We start from the raw sequence: 18083 nt of genomic DNA on the forward strand, positions 1-18083 counted from the left end.
AGCAAGTAAGCATCTTTGCTTCTCCTTCTCACCATCACCATTGCCTGGCCCAGAGTAAGAGGCACATGAACAAGCATGTTGCAATGATGAAAAGTAGGAGCAAGTCCAGGGGGCTATTGTCAGTGGGTCCCTGCTGAGGTGTGGGCCTTTGGCAGGTGCCCCACCATGTTTACCCTTGATGCTAGCCCTGCTTATTGGCTCTCTGCCTACCAAGCAAGCAAGTGGTATCAATGATGAGAAAGAGAAAGAGGAGCAATAGCAGCTGGTGACAATGGTGATAACAAGGCAGACTCACTGAGGAAGGGGGCCCATTGAGGGTGTCTCACCAAAGAACCCCTCCTCAAATGTGCATTTTCAAAATGTGCATTTTCATGCTGTAGTCCATGGGGAAAAGTGTGCAGTTTGGGAAAATATGCATTTTTCCCCATTTCCCCTGTTTGTTTTGCTCAGTTTTCCCATTTGTGCAAAAATGAACAGAGATGGCAAATGAATGTGGTAAATGAGGAGAGATGAACACCACGTTGATGTTTGGAGAATCTGGCCAAACACGAACATTGCTTGTTTGCCCATCCCTAGTCTGAAGGTAGATGATGTAGTAACTTTGCTGAGGCTAAGCAGGTCTGAGTGGTCAGTGCCCAGATGGGAAACAAATGGATTTTATTGAATTCCATCCTTTGGAATGGATATATATATATATAGGACTGACTGATAGACAGACAGACGCAATGGGAAAAAGGTAGGGTGTCAATGTAATACATAAATATTGTACCATGAGTGCAACTCTTGTTCCTTCACTGTGCCTCAAATAGAAGAAGTTTATTATTTATTATATTTCAACCCCACCAAGACTCTTAAGGCAGCATATAGAGGTCTCTCCCCATTAATTCTGTCTTCACAACAACTCTGTGAGGTACGTTGGGCTAAGAGATGGTGACTGGCCTAAGGTCTCCCAGTGAAATGCTTGGCTTAGTGGGGATTGTAATTGAGTTCTTCTTGGTCCTAGTTTGACACTCTGAGCATTACATTAGACAGGGTCCCAAGAGCTCAGTGGCAGAGCACATACTTTGCATGCTGAAATAGGGACGGGTGAGAATTTGGCTTCAGTTTGGCTTTGATAAGAAATAACCAAACTTTGCAGAGTTCTCCACATTTGGGATAAAAAGAACTTGAGATGATGATGATGATGATTTTACAAAAGTCAGAGAAACCGACACTGAAGGTCCATCCATCCAGACCCAGGGCTTTGAGTGCTTTGCTTTGAAAAGTCTGTGTTTGAATCCCTGCGTATTCAAACATGTTAGTGCTTAATAAGGCTGCCACCTCTTTTTTTGACCGGATCCTCATCTTTAGCAGCTATATGCAGGCATCATGGTCATCTCCATGCTGGGAATAGCTGGACCATTTGAATTTGGATGGTGCAGTTAGGTGAGAATTTCATTTCAGTTCATTTTTTATAAGAATTTACCAAAATTTGCAACATTCTTCATTTTCAGGTGAGAAAGAACTTGAGATTTAGAAACAACAACAACACCCTGAATGCAGAAGAAAACACGATTTCACACCTAGGGGCAGATGTGCCCATCCTTGGTCGAAAGTACTGGGTTTGATCCCAGGGCTGGGAAAGAGCCACTGCCAGTCAATGCTGACAATACTGAGCTAGACCAATGGACCAATGGACAGACTATAGGGCGGGTTCCTGTGTTTTTCTCACCCTCCCTACCTTTGACCATTCCAGAGCCAGCAAAGCATCACATTGAAGCAATGTTTTTGTCGATTGAGAATGTTTCTTTGACCCTTCTGTAACCTTTGCCTTGGCACATGTAGCCTTCTGGCATAAGGTCATGCAACAGTGAGGGGGCTGAGAGACTGGGGGAGGAAGAAGGAGAGAAAACCTTTAGACATCTGTTCTGGCTCCTCCACCAAAAGCTGGAGGGAACACTGTGCCAGTTCAGCAGCCTCTCCTACCGCTTTGCAGTCAGCTTGTGCACCGTGCCAGCGCTAATAATGTGGGCTTCCTGCCGTGAGCCTGGCACTGGCAGCTTCCTAATTAGAATCTTCTAAAAGTGGTGAAGGCTGAACTGGTCATTTCTCTCTTTTTTTCTTCCTCCCCCCTTCCATTTTTGGCATGTTTAGTTGGTATTTTTGTTTTGGCCTTGGGCAGAGGAGAGGACTGGGGGGGTTGTTGTCTTTCAGACACTGAGAGAAAGAGAGCAGGATTAAATGATCCAAGGACTTAATAGGTTGAACTATTATAAAGGGCAACTTGCCTTGGGGGTGCAGAGATATGACTGGTTGGATTTCACAGCTCATACGTTTTCCTGAATACGCTTGACAGCAAGATCCCCTAAACCCGAAACACGCCTTACAGAGCAGCCCACACCTGACAGATGAGTGTTCCACAAGCAGGGAGCAAAAGTGTAAGCAATGTGTTCTGTTATGTGGACCTAAGTTCTGTTGATCTCCCTGGGACATGCTTTTGAGTAAACATGCAGCAGGTCAAGTTAATAAAACATACCCAATTAGGGTTTGAGGGTAAAGCCTGTATTAATTTATATATCCTAGAGCAGCCTTCCCCAACCTGGCACCCTCCAGATGTGTTGGACAACAATCCCCATCATCCCCAACCAGCTTGCCATGAGGATGATGGGAGTTGTGGTCAAACAAATCTGGAGGGCGCCAGGTTGGGGAATGCTGTACTAGAGGGAATTAGATGTTAATGTAGTGGTGTTCGCTGATATGGCTACATACATGGAGATTGACCCAGAAGATCATAGAGAGCATGAACTGTGACCTTTTTCTGAAGGTGGCGATGCAAAAATTTTAAGGAATGCCAGTATAACTGTATATAAAGGAGACGAAGTTAGAGCATTGGACTTGGAAGACGACCCAGTTTCAAATTCCCACTCAGAAGGGAAACACAATGGATGACCTTAAGACAGTCACTGTCTCTCACCCTAAGTTACCTCACAGTCACAGGCCAACTCAAAGGTTGCCCCAAATGTGCAAGCTTTTAAGGTCTCCAGATCTCTTCATCCGACTGACTTGATGTTGAAGTCATGATGTCTGCATAGTCAGAATCTTAAGATGATATGGTGGAGAGGGTTTGCAGATATTCAAATTGGGCTCTACGGGTGATGTGACAGATCCAGGTTTCAGTGCTCCCAAGACTCACTGGGAGCAAGAAGGTGGCTGACAATTGCTGATCCTCAGTTTTTGAAAATATAAAATCCAGATGTTAATTCATAAATGTTTCCATCTGAAGCACAGAATCGGAGTCCATGTCAAAGTTGGGGTGTGTGTGTCGGTGTACACCTCTACTATTTGCCATCCTTAATAAACAAAGAATTTGAAAAGTGGATTGAACATTAGTCCAATCAATGCATGTAGATTTAGTTGCAAGTTGTGCATTGAACTCAACTCCACATGGATTCAGGGCCCACTGGTACAATTTTCTAGGCCAATCACAAAAGCTGAATTTTCTTGGCCCAGCACGAAAGCTAAATCCAAGAGTTCCATCTTAACTGGCTTGTGCATATCACTGTTCAGAAACCCTATGTTCAGCCTCTAACTGGAGAAATGGAAATAGCCAGCTATTGGCAATCTTCCTCACCCTCTTCCTTAAATAGAAGTCCTTGGCATTGTCATGCTTTCTGACTGGTAATGCATTGTGATTGATATTACAGACTGTGTCCAAAGTGCAGAATAATATGAGTCTTCTAGCAGGCATGTTCTTTTCACAGAAGCATATGCAATTCAATTGACTAGCTGTCAGGGTGAGGGGAACAGCTACCTCTTGATACTTCCCATAAGTCAGGAAATACAATGTAATCATTAAGCTATTTCAGTATGTAGATGTTGAACTCTCATAAAGTAAGGTAAGGCTGACAGTATTTCCCTAGTCACCTGCTAATGAAGGATATTATATATATTGTATGCATGTACATGTGTACATAACTGTGAAATGTCCCTCTCAAGTTACAATGCCTGACAGGGGAGAAAAGGTAGTCACCCCCCCCCCCAACAGCAAATAAGTCACTTGTTCCTAACTGTATGGTACCTGTGCAATATCTCTGATTTGACCTCTGCCAGCTTCATGGTACATTACGAAGGCAAAGTGGTTTACACTGAGATTTACTAGAAGTCAATTGCATTCTGATGTTATCTGATGCAGGAGTATGGAAGCTTATGGTTTATGGGAATGATGTAGAAAAATTGCCACTGAATCCTATTATGATGAGACATGTTGCTTTGCTTTTGAGTTATCAGTTTTTATCACTTTGAAATCATCCAGGTTTGATTTTAGACAACCCCTCTCAAAGTGTCTTTATTTCTTTAGGAATTTTTTAGCCTGCTTTTCAGCATCTCATATGACTTCTCCATGCAGAAAACAATATGAAAAATAAAAACTGCATCTTAAATATCCAAACTAAGGCTCAGCGGAAAGTTCCTCTTGGAATTCTTTTGGTGAATTTTGGAGAGGGATGGTTTCCTCAAATGAACCCTGCTATTTTTCTACTGCCACTGCATGTTTCGCAGTCCTGCTGGTGAAACAAGCGACACTCCTTGGAGTCCCTCTCCCCTGCCCTTAGTTTCCCTTAGATCAGGGGCAGGCAAAACATAGCTCACAGGTTTCATGCTTCCCCAGCTGCTCCCTGTTGAGGACCCTGCCATGTCCCCCTGCCCTCCCGTTGCTATCCAAAAGTTTCTTTAAAAAAGGTGTCCCCCCCCCATGACATCTGTAGCAACTGCAGAACACTCAAATGGACAATCTAGCCCGTTTGCAAGCTAAATGTGGCCCTTTGGGCACTCCATATTCTCTACGGAGTGCCAAAAGGATTGAATTTAGCTTGAAAACAAGCTAAATTTAACCTCTGTAGCACCCTGTAGCTACAGGGTTGCCACTGAATGGCAGTGACAATCTGGCAATTTGTTTTTTTTTTTTTGTTAGGCACTTTACAGCATCATGTGGCCTGTGGCCTGTGTCAGGGTCTCTGGACTTCCAAAAGGTGCCCTGCCGTGCCCTAGATTGAGGGCAAGATGCATTGTCTTCACTGTGATTGGCTTCAAGGCAGTGGTACATCATGAGGTCAGTCACAGAGGGGTTCTGGCTCTGTTTCTTACCCTCATGCAGGGAAATCCGGGGGTAGGGGGACAGGGGGCAGGCAGCACCCACCAGCCACTGAAACTTTGGAAAGCACTGAGATTTCAGGGAGCCACTGGGTTTGCCTCCTTTCACAGCCTCCCCTGTCTTCTGCTGAAGGACTGAAAAACAAAATCTTGTTTTCTTTGGTCCCTTTCCAGTTTTTAAAAGATTTATTTTCTACCCCTTATCTGTACTTTTCTTGGAATCAAATGAACAAGTTCAAAACATACCAATATAGTAAGTGATTTACTGAGTCATATGAATGATCCATCCACTCCATCTTGTCTACTACAGTAACTAGTTCTGGGAACATTAGAGGTTATTTTAATTTTATTATTTATTTATTTTTTAAAAGGAAATGCAAATCAGCGCAGGCAAGCTGAAGTGTCTTTTGAGACTTTTGAGATGTTGCCTTCTTCAGCACTGGTTTATTTCAGGACATATTTGGTGAGCAGATTCATGTCTTGGCTATTTTAGGGTCTTTACCATATTCAATTAAGTACCTTAGTCAAGATACATAGATTTTCCTGGCATCTAGGAACATAAGGGACCTCTTTTGAGAAACATGATATCAGTGCAGTCCAGTGTACCAAGTCTCAGACTGCAAGACAGTCCGTGTCTACTCAGAAGTAAACCCACTGAATTTAAGGGGGCTTACTCTCAGGTAACTGATTGGAGTCTTAGAAATGGACTTGGAAGACAAATTCAATTCTTAGCACAGGCAATAACTCTTGGGAGCGGGGGTGTGGAAATCTCCCTTTTTTGTAAAATGGTAATGAAAGTACAGATTCAAATGTGGTTGTTACAACTAGGGATGTCACAGGAGTCCAAGAGCAGGGTTGAGTCCAGCACACTCTTCCCCTACCCCCAGCCTCCTGGACACTGGGACTTGTGAAAAAATGGCGGCTTGGGTTTTTCTGTAAATGAAATATTACGAAAATTGCGTCCGTAAAGGAGCCATTTCCACAACATTGCCAGTGTAAATGGCCCCTTTACAGACAGCGTTTACACAACATTACATTTATGAAAAAACCTGATCCACCATTTTTCACAAAATGGTGGCTTGCTGAGGGGTTGGGTGGCTGTCAGGTGCACCAGGTCCCTGCAGACCACACAGTGGCTTGTCCAGGGAGCCAAGGAGGGCTGGGTGGCCAGTGGCAGCTCAGCGAGTGCCTGGCGGCACAGACAGAGGGGAGTCCATCCATCCCTAGTTATAACTGTTACTATTATCAATAGCAATTTATGTAAATTACTATTATTAAAAGTAATTTACAGAGCATATCAACAAAAGGGCAGGTCTGTGCCATGGGGAGCATACACTATAACATTTTGATCCAAGGGAGGTAACAGAAGGGAGTTGAGGGTAAACAGGCAGAAGAAATATGTATTGTTCATATTTAGGCTTAGTTTCAGTAAGGAATTAGGACTAAATAGCAGTAAACTGTATTTGGAAAATGCGTTAGAAGTCATTGTGATCTATCTGGTACATCTGAAAGATGGATACTGTTGAAAACACAAGTGGGACCTCCAGCACTGCCGATGCCTATGGAACCCTAGATGTCCTGGAGCAAAGGGTGTATTAGCTACAATTTCTTTTGCCCTGGGACTTACTTGGTTGCTTATGCAAGTCCCTACTCTTGAAGAATTTGGATAATTAACAGCCAGATCATAACCATATTTACCCACAGATTTAGATGGAGCTAGCTTAGATGATATAAGAGATGATGACTGGCTGTCCTGAAGACAGCAACCCTGCATCTCCTCCTCCTTGCTACCCTATAACTTCTACTGTTACAAAATGGTCAGTGTGATGTCTATTATCTCTATTATTGCCAGTGGCAAGTGTGCAAAAATGTGGAGCATGGCCACATCAAGTCACATACTTTGGGCTTCTGTACATGAGGGTAAAATCCTGCACCCTTACCCTTCTGCTTCCAGATTCTTTGTGGGATTAAGTTTGGCTCCTTTACAAGGGCTGACATGGGCTGTTTTTCAGGGGTTATCTTTCTCGGCAAGTTCTATATGTTTCATTATACAGCCACTAGATGGCACTGCAGTATACTGGCATTGCACATTTTCATGAGGCTTCTGTGGCAGGATATAGCAGGATAGAGAGAAAAAATACTAGGCTTTTCTCGTCATGAAAAACCCCCGTGATAATGGTTACAAAAAGTGGGGGAGGCCCTGGAGGATGACGTGTCATGTAAAGGACCTGCAAACTTCTGTGAGTAATCAGTCTCAATCGCAGGATAAAAGCCCCGTCTGGAGAAGCACTTTGTATCACTAGATGTTAGAAGGGAGAAAAGAGGATAAGATGCAGAAGAACTGTTTTGGGTAGCTTAGGATTGTACCCTAGAGTATTCTGAGCAAAGCCTCAGTTTTCTTATGCTTCCCTAAACCAAGGTGTAAGTGTGTGCAATATGGAAGACACAATCCTTTCAACCATTCTTATCTTATCTTCCTGTCTACACTTCAGTGATCATAAGTCTCTGGCTTCTAACCAGACTGCTCTTATGTGACAGATACAAAGAGAGCTGCATGGAGCCACCTCCAGCAGGGAAGCAGCAGGCATGTAACATATGCTAGATATCTGTGGGCAGATGGGGTCAGTCAAGGCCGATGAAGCATAAGAGAAGGGCTGTGGTAGGAAGAGGCTAAAGACTCTCTGCTAGCTGGTTGGATGCCACATCCCAGGCAATGTAAACAGCTTGTTGTTGTTCCCTGCAGGGCTTGCAGGTCAACTCCATAGGTCAAGGGAATTAAGAACTATGTTTTGTACAGAAGTGAAAGGTACAGAAAGTTATATCAACGCAGCCAGTATGGGACAATGTGTATGTTCCAGTCTGAAGAAGGGCAAGAAGGACACCCAACGTCAGTCTCTACCTGACTAACTGGGAACAGCCATCTGTCTGGTTTCTACCTGGAATTCTCCACACACACTGTTTTGAAACTCACGGTACTAATTAAAAGCAAACGCCCCCAATGGCACAAGATGTTGGACAGCAGCTGATTCATGACCTAGTCAAAGCCACAGGGAAGAGGGAAGAGGATTGTCTTTTGAGCCAGGATCCACAAGCATATGGATGGCCACATATTCGGGGAATGGATCCATATGCTCCACTTCAGAGCCCATATGCTCCAAGTGGTCCTTGTCTCACTCTGAGCCAATGACTCTTGTTTTTCTTTAGCTGTTGGCTGTAATTACACTTGCCCATTCTATTAAAGACAACAGAGCAAGACTGGAGATGAAATGCCATCAGTCCAGAAGACAGATCCTCACTTCCCTTCTATCCGCTGAAGTTCTCCTTGTTGACTAGGTCACCTTATTGCACTGTTCCCTTGACATGGAGCAGGACAAGAGATCTACTTTGTGGTCAATGGATAGACCAGCCTTGTACTTTGTTAGTTGCTGAGGACTATCTGATCATTAGGGGTGACAATGGCTCTGTTCGGTTTGAAAGGGTCCTGGGAAAAGAGACCTCTGGGGGCCTCCTTCCTTGGCTGCTCTGCAGCTGCTGCCCTGCTTTCTCCCCCCCCCCATGCTCCACTGCCCTCACCTCCCCCAGTGCCCTGGTCATTCCACTCCACCTGTGACTTACCAGGCAGAAGAGGTGGGAAGCCGTCCCTTTACAAACACACAGACAGACATTTAAGCAGGTGGGTGTACTGCACAGTGAACTGCCTGCTGCCAAGGATCCAGCCATGTCCACTAGCTTCATTTCCCCAGAGTGCCTCTAGGCCCCATGTGGTGGGTATGGCTGGATGCCTGTGCAGCATGCCCACCCAACTGTTAAAACAGAAAAAAAGGGGGGATGTCATGGCAGTATGGCAGTATGTAGCTGCCAATGCTGGATGCTGATGCTGCACCAGGTTCTCCTCTGGCAGCTGTGTGTCTCTCCCACTCCCGCCGCCCAATGGAAGGGCCCTTGACTTGCACCCAAATGTTCAGAGATAGCAGAGCCAGTGGGGGTAGGGATGTATCTCACTGGTTCTAGTTAACAAATTGGACTCATTCGCAAAGGAATATAGGAAGTCTCAGCATTCTCTGAATCCAGGCCCAAACATTCTGGGCATCTTCCTTCTTAAGCTGGGGTACCAGAACCTGAGTCACTCATTGCACCTCCAGGACTGCCAACCCAACAGGAGTTTCTTGGCCTGGTACAAAATGTCTACTCAGTCCTACTCCTCTCTGGGCCTGAGGAAGTATGGAATAAGAAGACGTAAGAAGCCATGAAGGTATATTTTATTTCTGTAAGCTGCCTTGGGAGGGCTTCTGCCCTGAAAGGTGTCCAAGAAACATCCTAAATAAAAAAATAAAAAGGGGATGGCAGTGGGGGGAGAGAGCAAGTATTCACGAATGCATACAACATGCATCAGACCCAGAACAAGTTTCAGGCTGTTGCAGCCCTATAAAGACACCCTACATTAAAAAAGAACCATACTGATGGGAGCTGGTTGGAGGGCTCAGACCCCCATGAGCTGAGCCTGCCTACATGTTCGCTAGACACCAGTTCTCCAGGGCCCTTAAGTAGATTCCCTGTCCCAGGCTTGTTTTGCTGACTTTTTCTTCCCCAGACTGAAGCTGACGTGACTGGGGTTCTGCTCCAGTCTTTCAGTGGCTTCAGTGCCAGCACAGCATAAAGTGCTGCAGTTAGCATTTGGAAGGCACAGCGATAGGAGGTGGTGCTGGCACCCCTGACGTAGCCCTCCAGTTGTGGGTAAGGCAATGACGGAGGTGGCTCCACGTGGATCAGCATGGATTATAAACTTGGCCAGAATGTTCAAGTGTTGGGTACGTACATAATAGTGCCATTACTGGAAGGTGATTTATTTGTTGCAGATTAAGATTAGTCTGACCACATGAGACAAAAGGCATCTGCAAGCTTTAAACAGGAACTTTACTTAGGGTGCAATCCCATGTATGTTTAGATGGGACTTTTGCGATGGAGATCCTTAGTCAAAAAATTTATACAACAATATGCATATTAGAGAAAATAACATTCAAAATGCATTATGTTAGAAAACTTGCTTGCAAAAAAAAGTAAATCCTAGGGGGAAATGCTTACAAATATGCATGTATTAGGATAAATGTGCACAAAAAATGCTTATGAATTTTCATGTACAGCTCAAGGACGTTGACAAGATGCTTGGGCAGGTCCATGCAGCCACTTCCATATTGGATCCTTGCCCCTCTTGGCTTATAAAAATTAGCAGGGAGGGAACAGCCAGCTGAGCCAGGGAGGCCTCCTTGTAAGAGGGAGTGGTCCCAGGCTGCTTGAAAGAGGCGGTGGTGAGACCGCTCCTGAAGAAATCCTCCCTAGACCCAGAAAATCTTAATAATTGTAAGCCAGTGTCAAATGTTTCATTCCTGGTAGGGATGTTAGAGAATTCCGGCACAGATCCCAGGGAGGCCGAATTCCAGTGAATTCGGCCCCCCAGAATCCATGGCGGAACGGAGCAACCCGCCCCACCACCCCGTGAAAGCCCTGCGAAACAGAGCCTACCTGGCTGCGGCTTTGGCAGCGGCGGCTCCAGCGGCAGTGGTGGTTCCAGCAGTTCCAGTCCCCTCCGCGCTTCAGCCACCCTGCATTTGAGGCTAGACAGCGGATTTCGGCTGTCTACCGCAGGGAGGCAGAGCGGGGGAGGAGGCTGCCGGACGACACATAGGATGTGTGGTACTGGCATTTCCTCCTTCCTCACCCCAGAACAGCCCCCGGAATGCTGTTTTGGCTGCTCCACACTCCCCTGCCGAGCATGGAGTGTGGGGCCATTCCGAGCTGCCTGCGAGGCAGCGCGGAAGTGGGGGAAGGTTTGTTCTCCAGGAGCTGACCTCAGAGCTTGGTACCTGGAAAACTACATATCCTATGGCCGTGTAGCCGCTGACTAGGGGCCATAGGATTGCTCCCTTAATATATTAACAGGCATCTTCTTGTTACAACTAAAACAGGCAAAGTAAGTAGGCCAAAGTGCATTAACCATTCAGGGGCTTTTCAATTGTTCACCCCTCCATACACTGGGTTTTAACTAATGGCTGTTGCTTATTCCAACGATAGTGATGTCAGCAGATGTAATTTTAAAATTTATAAACCACCCTTCATCCGCAAGAGATCCCAGCGTGGTGGATATAACATTATACATTAAAAAAATCAAATACCATATCAAAATACCAATAATATTGTAAAGTAAGAAATACCATATAACAACAATAATTTAAATCAGGCTTTCCCAATCTGATACCGTCCAGATGTGTTTGACTACAACTCCCATAATCCCCCAGCCTGCTTAGTTCTTTGGATCCTGGTCAATGTATTTTCTGTAAAATACATCACAGGGGTTTTCAGCTAGGCTAGGTAGATAGAAAAAGGCAAACAAATCGTGTAGCTAAAATAAACTGCATTAGTAAAAATCTGTAAAGGTACATGCCCAAACCATCACATTATCCTGAATGTGAAGGCTACATTAACCCATCACACTTGCAGATCTTAGCTAATTCCAAGAACTGAAAATATGATCCCTGCTGTTCTGCCATCATCTCTTGCAGTGTCAGGCCTTCAGTGCAGTGAAAAATGGGCTAGCAACCTACTGCGAATTTAAGTATTCCCAACCTAGGAATAAATGGATCCCATGCCTCATTTATCTTTCAGCCTTTAATTAATAGTGGTTAATTGTAGTTATGAACTGGGGCATTCTAGTCTCTATCATCCATACATTTTATTTAATATATTATTATAAAGATGGTATTGGCTTGTAGGAGAATATTATTGAAAACACTAGTTGTCCACAAAACTGTAGGCCTCCCATTTAAATGCCTTGGGTAGAAAATGGAAATGATGCATATTTTCACCAATGTAGCAAAATATGGCTAATCTAGTTATTCTTCCAACCCACCCAACTACTTTCTTTATGGACTGGCACATCTTAGTGTAACAATGGATAAAAGACTGATCCAGGAACGAGAAAAAAAAAAAAGTATCAAGATACTAACCTGCAGGACCATATTGGTGCACAGTAAAACATCACACAAAAAGAATCTTGATGCAAACATATGTATGGTCACATCCAGCCAAATAGCTTTTTTTTTGGCAGTATTTTATCTATGCACATATATCAGTAATGAAGAGAATGAAAAATGCACATGAACTTAAAGGTGAGACAAACTGTGTATGCTTTAATTCTAATTAAAATGGAATTCAGGAGAAATGGAACACAGAGCTCAGTGAACCAGAGAAACAATGAAGGGTTATCCCTATTACCAAAGACTTTCTTTTTTCTGAGTTGTTCTTTTTTCTGAGTATATCCAGACGTAGGCATATTCAGAGTATACACTGAAATCAATGGGACAAAGTTTAATGGGAAATCAATGGGGCAAAGTTAGTCCTGAGTATCTTAAGTTCCATTCGAGTGGTATGTCAAAGTCTAGATACAACCCTGTTTCCTCTTGCCACCATTTTTTAGGGGGTAACAAACATTAATAGCTAGGGTTTTCTGGCCCATGTCAATTTCGCATGTGTTCACTCATAGGTCTGTGTCATCCCTTGTTTTTTAAAATCTGTACAAAAATGCATATTTAAATATGTATTTCCCCAGCACCCCTATTAATAGCTAGAAAAAAGAAAATCATCTCATTGCAATCTCCTCTTTCTATAAGACTTGATTTATCAATCAGTATAATTACTTTCCCCCTTCATGGATCACTGCATTGTTGTGGCAAAGGGGCTTGCGTAACTCAGTGAAGCCATAAGCTATGCCATGCGGGGCCACCCGAGATGGACAGTCATGGCAGAGAGTTCTGACAAAATGTGGTCCACTGGAGAAGGAAATGGCAACCCACTCCAGTATTCTTGCCAAGAAAACCCCATGGAACGTATCACAAGGCTAAAAGATATGATGGCAGAAGATGAGCCCCTCAGGTCGGAAGGTGTCCAATATACTACTGGGGAAGAGCGGAGGGAATTTCCAAGTAGCACCAGAAAGAGTGAAGTGGCTGGGCCAAAGCCGAAAGGACACAGCTGTGGATGTGTCTGGTGGTGAAAAGAAAGTCCAATGCTGTAAAGAACAATATTGTTTAGGAACCTGGAATTAGGGATGGACGAAAGTCCCTTACCTGGTCCCGCAGCTTTTTTCGGGGGGGAGGCGCTCCGTTTCTCCCCCCGAAATTCTTGGTGGGTGGGGAGGCGCCCCGCCCCTCCCTGCTGAAATTCTGGCCGGGGGGGAGGCGCCCCATCCCTCCCCGCCGAAGTTCTGGCCGGGGAGGAGCACCCCGTCTCCCCGGCCGCGAAAGAAAAAAGTAAAGTAAAAAAAAAAAGTGATAGGCCACGTAAAGATTTACGTGGCCTATCACGGCTAGATTTTCAAAGTCAGCCATGATAGGCTACGTAAATCTTTACGTAGCCTATCATGGCTGACTTTGAAAATCTAGCCGTGATAGGCTATGTAAATCTTTACGTAGCCTATCATGTTTTTGTTTTGTTTTTTTACTTTACTTGGAAATGGCGGCGGGGGCAGCCGGTTGGAAGACCGGCCGCCGCCGCCGAACCGCTGCCGAACCGCCGCCGGGACCCGCCACCCAGAGGGACATTCACACAAGGTAAGTCCCATCCCGGGGGGGGGGGTGTCAGAGAATTTCCCCACCAATTTCGGGGGGCCGAATGCGTTGGCATTCGGCCTCCAGGAGATTCATGGAGAAATTCTCCGACACCCCTACCTGGAATGTAAGATCAATGAATCAAGGTAAGCTGGAGGTGGTCAAACATGAGATGGCAAGAATGAACATCAACATCTTGGGAATCAGTGAACTAAAATGGACAAGCATGGCGAATTTCATTCAGGTGACCATTATATCTACTACTGTGGGCAAGAATCCCTTAGAAGAAATGGAGTAGCACTCATAGTCAATAAAAGGGTGGGAAAAGCAGTACTGGGGTACAATCTCAGAAACGATAGAATGATCTCAGGATGAATTCAAGGCAAACCATTCAACATCACAGTAATTCAAGTCTATGCCCCAACCACTGATGCTGAAGAAGCTGAGGTTGATCGGTTCTATGAAGAAATACAACACCTTCTAGAACTAACACCAAAAAAAGATATCCTCTTCATCATAGGGGATTGGAATGCTAAAGTACGAAGTTAAGAAATAACTGGGATAACAGGCAAGCACGGCCTTGGTGTACAAAATGAAGCAGGACAAAGGCTAATAGAGTTTTGCCAAGAGAACATGCTGATCATAGCAAACACTCTTTTCCAACAGCACACGAGGCGACTCTACACATGGACATCACCAGATGGGCAATATCGAAATCAGATTGATTATGTTCTTTGCAGCCAAAGATGGAGAAGCTCTATACAGTCAGTAAAAACAAGACCTGGAGCTGACTGTGGCTCAGATCATGAGCTGCTTCTTGCAAAATTTTGGCTTAAATTGAAGAACGTAAGGAAAACCACTAAACCATTCAGGTATGACCTAAAACATATCCCTTATGAATATACAGTGGAGGTGAGGAATAGATTTAAGGGATTAGACCTGACAGACAGAGTGCCTGAGGAACTATGGACGGAGGTCTGTAACATTGTTCAGGAGGCAGCAACTCAATCCATCCCAAAGAAAAAGAAATGCAAGAAAGCAAAGTGTCTGTCTGATGAGGCTTTACAAGTAGCTGAGGAAAGAAGGGAAGCGAAAAGCAAGGGACAAAGGGGAAGATATACCCAACTGAATGCAGAGTTCCAGAGAATAGCAAGGGGAGACAAGAAGGCCTTCTTAAATGAACAATGCAAAGAAATCGAGGAAAACAACAGAATGGGAAAGACTAGAGATCTCTTCAAGAAAATTGGAGATGTCAAGGGAACGTTTTGTGCCAAGACGGGCATGATAAAGGACAAAGAAGGCAGGGACCTAACAGAAGCAGATGAGATTAAGAAGAGGTGGAAAGAATACACAGAAGAACAATACAGGAAAGTTCTTAATGTCCCTGATAGCCATGATAGTGTGGTCACTGAACTTGAGCCGGACATCCTAGAGCTCATTGGAAGGACAGATACTGAAGCTGAAGCTCAAATATTTTGGCCACCTAATGCGAAGAGGAAATTCACTGGAAAAGACCCTGATGCTGGGAAAGACTGAAGGCAAAAGGAGAAGGGGATGGCAGAGGATGAGATGGCTAGATATCATCACTGATGCAATGAATATGGACTTGAGCACACTCCGGGAGAGAGCGCAGGACAAGAAGGCCTGGCATGCTTTGGTCCATGGGGTCACGAAGAGTCGGACATGACTTAATGACTGAACAACAACAACAACATGATTACTTCCATGCTTTTAAAAATATTTGGGTAGTTTTGGGAAATCTGGGTAGTAGACGTAGTTTTTGAAGTAGTAACTGAAGTTTTGCATTTAGTCATGTAGTAGGGAGAGGAGATGACTGCAGCCTGATCCAGAAACACTTGAGACGTGGAGCAGGAATGGCAGGTGTTAAATGTTTGTGCACACCAAAAGATCTAAAGTGACTTTCCTATGAGATTTCCTCTTGGTCTATTCTACATTAGCCAACCATTGTTTCTTCCACAGCAAGTAGCATCCACTCTCTTTGGTGTAGCAACCCAAATTACAGCACACAAGAATGATTCTGAAATGGAGTTGAAAATACAGCCCTTGTAAAAATTCAGTTGTTCATGGTGGAGCACCATCATGCTGAAAAGCTGAAATCATTCAGGCTATGGTGGCAGACTCTGACACACTATAAACAATGCAGCTTACACTCGGGAATTGCTTTATCATCAAAAGTACAGCCCTTCTCATGTATTGTTAAACAGCAACATTGGTCTTGGCCCGTATTATTACAGGGTGAAAGAAAAAGTTCATGATCTCTGACATCAGGTTCTGGCCTTCCCACATTATCAGTAACAACAATAGCATCCTTTGGTCATCAGTTCTGAAGAACGTACGTGAGATTATAAGCACCTCAGAGGATAGTCCTTTGTGTGTGCAAGTTTACTGCAAAAGCACAACTTCCTGCAACCTTAGCTTTCTGTTTTATAATTCACTTTTCTAGCCCTCGTGATTGTTAACAGATTAGTGGCTACCTAGTTCTAGAGAAGCACCACCAGAAAGACAACACTACTTACTTCAAGCTCCTCATTACATCTTGTATTCCTTTCTTATGGAGAAAGGGGGAATGATCAAGCAGTAAAATGTATAAATACTAAACAGAAGAAAATATCAGATTTGGAGAATAGGTGTATCAGGATCTGGATCATTTTTTCTTTAAATTTTCTGATGTCACATTTTGTTTATGTTGTTGTTGTTACTCTTTTTGTTTTCAGTGGCCCAGGTGTTCCGCCTCCTCCTCCTCCTCCTTATTATTGCTGCTGCTGCTGCTATATCTTGTTCTGTTGTAGGTTTGAGAAGTGCTCTTTCTTAAAGGGAAACTGAGGAAAAATAGAATGATTCTAAAGGGCTTTGAATTGTCGACATTGAATATATTACACAAGTAAGTTTGTGTGGCTGGAATGCTAATTCTAAAGGATAGAGCTCTGAGGAGTGTTTTAGAGTTCTCCCAGGGCAGGGAAAGACTCACCTCATCCTTGCCTGGTCTCCCAAGTAGGTGCAACATCCCCACTCCCCCAGTGACTGGAGACTCATACAAGAGTGCCCTCTAGTGGAGACCTCAGTTCCATGTTTATCCTAGGAAAGGGGTGAAAGTTGCTCTCTCTCCATCCCCATGCCTCTCCCCTGGTTTTTCCCTCCCATGTTTGTGGAATGCTGGGGCTCCAGATCAGGTCGGACTCTTTCCAGGGGCTGCTGGGGCTTTCTTTCTTCATCTGTCAGTGCTGTTGGTCTCCAGGTTCTGGCTGCCCTCCACTTTTGCCACAGTAGAGGTTTAGATCATGGCTAAAACGACAATGGGACATAGGAGTCCTGGCATTGGTGGGTGGCTCTGGTCACATCTGGCCTTGCCATATTTATATGTCCTCAGGGCAAATGTGCCACAGCAAAGCCAGACATCCACTGATGACTTCTCCCAGCAATGCAAGGGATTAGTAACTTGTGATCAAGCCATTGTGAAGTCTGGGTCCATGGCTGAGCTGTGCATTGTCATGCAATCAGTACACAAGCAACCTGCAGTGCCGAACTCATGGGACAGTTACATATTAACATAGACCAATGATCAACCAAATTGTGGGTTTGCAGATAATCATTTAATCTATCTTGGACTAGAACTAATAGGCCATGTGGATAGAAAGATGGGCCTAGATCTGGGGGAAACATGTCATTTGCCAATGAGTCCAATGTGTGATCTCGGACAGATCACAATTTCTCGGCCTCAGTTCCTGATATATAAAAATGGGAATAATGTTAATCTCCCCCAACCTGGTGTCATACAGATGGTTGTACTTCACAGCCCATCCATGTCATGCCAGCATGGCCAATGGTCAGGAATGCAGGAAGGTGTAGTCCAAAACACCTGGAGGGCACCAGGTTAGGGAAGGCTGTTAGAATGGATGCTGAAAATGGGAATTACTAGATAAATGACTGAGGGCGCAGTCCTGTGGGTTGCGCCCTTTGTACTTGTAAGCCCCCCAAATCAGAGGCTTATGAGTATCCCATGCAGAGAGAGGGGAGGCATCCCTTTTAAAAATCCCTTTTAGGGAGCAATTCTAAGCTCCAGGGGAGGGAAGCTGAGGGGCAGAGAAGGAGGCAGGCAGAGAGGGATGTCCATAGGTGAAGGAGGAGGTTCCTGGAGGCCTCCTCATTGCTGCAGTGGAAAGCTCTGTTGCCACTGCTGCTCCACTGTTGCTGTTCCAGCACCGAGTATCAGGGAAACCTTAGATATGGTGGACTCACCCGAGTCTGTGCTGGTGGGTGCTTGAGGAGCCGCCGCTGCCGCTTACCTGCACAAGCCTGGCCACGTGAGCCCCTGGAGGGCTTGGCAAGTGGTATGAG

The sequence above is a fragment of the Heloderma suspectum genome, chromosome 4 (genome assembly GCF_057233095.1).
Source record: "Heloderma suspectum isolate Gila_16-S chromosome 4, 16-S_ref, whole genome shotgun sequence".
Classification (NCBI taxonomy): Eukaryota; Metazoa; Chordata; class Lepidosauria; order Squamata; family Helodermatidae; genus Heloderma; species Heloderma suspectum.